Source organism: Vombatus ursinus, unplaced genomic scaffold (assembly GCF_900497805.2).
Source record: "Vombatus ursinus unplaced genomic scaffold, bare-nosed wombat genome assembly UNPS02006779.1, whole genome shotgun sequence".
NCBI classification, from domain to species: Eukaryota; Metazoa; Chordata; class Mammalia; order Diprotodontia; family Vombatidae; genus Vombatus; species Vombatus ursinus.
This window is the reverse complement of record NW_020946557.1, coordinates 13,515,009-13,518,120: the sequence shown is the minus strand read 5'-3', so window position 1 is coordinate 13,518,120 and position 3,112 is coordinate 13,515,009. Positions and strand designations below refer to the sequence as shown.

Genomic DNA, 3,112 nt, shown 5'->3' with positions numbered 1-3,112 from the left:
AGGGGAAAGAGCAATGTAATCTAGACTCACAGGACCTGTATCCAAAACCTAGCTCTGCTATCCAAGGGCAGATCAAATCCCAGGGTTTCCTCATTTGTAAAATAAAAGAATTGGAATAGACAAGATCTAAAGCTAAGACTCTGTACTAATGGAAAAGGTTACTGAAGTGACAATTAGTAGATCTACCTAAGTGGCTAGCAACTGTCTCTGATTAAGAATTTCATTTCATACATACAAACCATGTAACTTTGTCCCTTAGTTTTTTGCTCTAAAGTGGGTTAACAATACTTTGTTTGTTGTTTTTTTTTTCTCACAAGAGTAATATGACTTCAAAGATATTCTTGCTTACTTTTCCTCATCAGAGTTTTAGTTTGCTCTGTCATTGAGAGAAGACACGTAAAAATGTTGCACTGCAGAAATAAAGGCTATAAAATTTATTTGTAAATTATTCATTGCACTAGTGAAAGTCCCTAAACCATCTTAAAATACAAATTGTAAACATTTCCTCTCTATTTAGTCCTATGGTGGAAAAATGTGATTCTCATATAATCATGATGATGATTCACTTCACAGTAGAAAACTTTAAAGTAAAGGATATATATTTCCAAGAAATATTACCAGCCCTTTCCAAAATCCCATGCTCCACCAGAATTCTAATACAGCACACACAGCAAAATCTGATCTCCCCCCACCCATATTCTTTACATCAACATAGCATCACTCAGGATGCACTGAGTCTGGGATTATATTTCTTTAACAACTTTCACTTTAAATAATTTATATTTTTTTAAAAGTGCATTCTATAACAACACTTAAGACAGCCGGTTTAAATAACAATGTAAGAATGCTTAAAGAAAATTATAAGTCACTAACGTAAGGATTTTTTTAATAGCTTGACCAAACAGGAAACAAAAAAGATTCCTATCCCCAAAATGAAGTCTGACATCTTTGAGAGTACTGCATACTGCCAAATAAGAAAGGAAACCATACAACCTCTAAGATCCCTGCTAGTTCTAACATTCAGGATTTTAACAATACTTGATTGCCTTTGATAAATTTGGTAAGACATGTCTGTCCATAAATCTTTATGAGGGGCAGCTAGGTGGTGCAGTGGATAGGGCACCAGCCCTGGAGTCAGGAGGACCTGAGTTCAAATTTGGCCTCAGACTCAAGACACTTCACTAGCTTTGTGATCCTGGGCAAGTCACTTAACCCCACTGCTTAGCCAAAAAAAAAAAAAGTTTACTGAGGCACCTTTCTTTAGAAGAAATGAAATCATTCAGCTAACAGGACTTATTAGTAAGGAAATATACGGGAGGATAGATTTAAGCCTGGAAGAGCCCTTGGAAGGCCAACAGTTGAACCTAAATTTTACAAATAGAAAAATGGGCTCAGAGATGTTAAATGATTTGCCCAAAGTCACATAGCTTCAAAGTGGCTGAGGCAGAATTCAAACTCAGGTTTTCCCTGACAAGAAATTCAGCACTCTATCCTTTACATCACGTTGAATGAAAAGTACAATATAACTCTTTCCCTAAGGCAGTGTCTGAGAACTTTTTTTTAATGTTTTGATAACTATTTCATTGTAATTAGTTTTCTTTATAATCTTATACATTTTATTTATGCATTTAAAAACATTCTGAGTAGGGGTCCATAAATAGCCCTTTCCAGACTGCCAAAAAGGGCTGCAAAACACAACTGGTTTTAAGAGCATTGGCCTCAGGGGGACATTAATAACTGTTGTTGTGGTGGTTCTATCGTTTTCAGTCTGACTCTTCGTGACCCCATTTGGGGTTTTCTTGGCAAAGATACTGGAATGGTTTGCCATTTTCTTCTCCAGCTTATTTTACTGATGAGGAAACTAAGGCAAACATGGTTAAGTGCCTTGCCCGGTATTACACATCTGAACTCAGGAAGAGGAGTCTTGAAGACTCCAGGCCCAGAACTCCCTCCACTGCGCCACCTAGTTGCCTTAGTAACAATGGAAGTGTGCTCAAGGGACTTTCTAAACTCAATTTTTTTGAAATGGTATTCCAATCACAATACTGGCCCACTTAGAACTTTTTTTTTCATCATAACCCCGAAAAATAATTAGTGCACGTGTTAATGATCTCATTTTACAAACGATAACCCTAACACACAGTTTAAAATAAGGAACTTGGGGATGAGAAGGGTCCGGTTTGTAAACCCTCAGGCTGAAGCAGATTAGAAATATGTCTGTAACTGTGGTCTCAGAGAGTTGGCAGTAGCAATGAAGAAAGATTAAATGATTTGTCCAAGATCACATGGCTAGTTGGAGTCAAAAAGGATTTCAACCTATGTTTTCTTGACTCCAAGTCTAAACCCATGACGATTGTGCAACCCTGCCTCGGGGAGGGGCTCACGTAACTTAAGTTCTAATTTGCACTTTATTTGAAGTCCACTTAATTATCCTCCTTTTCTAATGAACGTTGACAACACCTATTTTGGACTGCCAGTGATTTTTTTTTTAAATATGCATTATCCGTTATTTTAAGAAAGGACATGTGCCTAGATTTATTCAACATTATATTACTCCTACCAGGAAAGCAAAGGAAATGAAAAGAGGTTACTGCATTGTAGAGTGAAGGTAATAGAAAGAGCCAACGTTCAGCACTAAGTTGGAACAGCCAGGTAGCAGTTGTTAGCTTAGTTGCCCAGCAGCAAAGGACAGAACAGAGAGAAGAAGAATGTTTCCCTAAACCTCTCTTAGGACCACAGTACCTAGTCAAAAAGCCGTGCTCCAGGTGAGGCTCGAACTCACAACCTCGACATCAGCTCCGCCCGCACGGTCTTATAAGTACCGCGCGCTAACCGATTGCGCCACTGGAGCTTTGGCAAGACTTCCGGAACTCTCTAAATCTCGGTTTAGCCAGTTCAACAATAGGGCTAATAATTTGTTTGTTTTTTAACAGTATGACTAGAAAAAAAGTACTTTGTGAATTTTAAAATGCTATGTAAATACCAGCTCTTATTTCAACACAATATAGGGAGGGGAAAACCTTAAGGAGAGGTAACCCCCTTGGTCGTAATTTCACAAAGGAGTTTGGATTCAAAACCATTTCTGCCACCGTCGTTCAAATCTTTGATGTAA

The 3,112-nt window shown here is 37.9% G+C and overlaps 1 non-coding gene across 1 annotated transcript; it reads right to left on the bottom strand.

The window, feature by feature from the left end:
- Positions 1 to 2,757: 2,757 nt before the first annotated feature.
- Positions 2,758 to 2,851, bottom strand: TRNAI-UAU. Its single transcript has 2 exons — positions 2,814 to 2,851; positions 2,758 to 2,793 (listed from the first exon to the last, which is right to left on the bottom strand). It is a non-coding gene; the product is annotated as a tRNA-Ile (tRNA).
- Between the last annotated feature and the right edge of the window lie 261 nt (positions 2,852 to 3,112).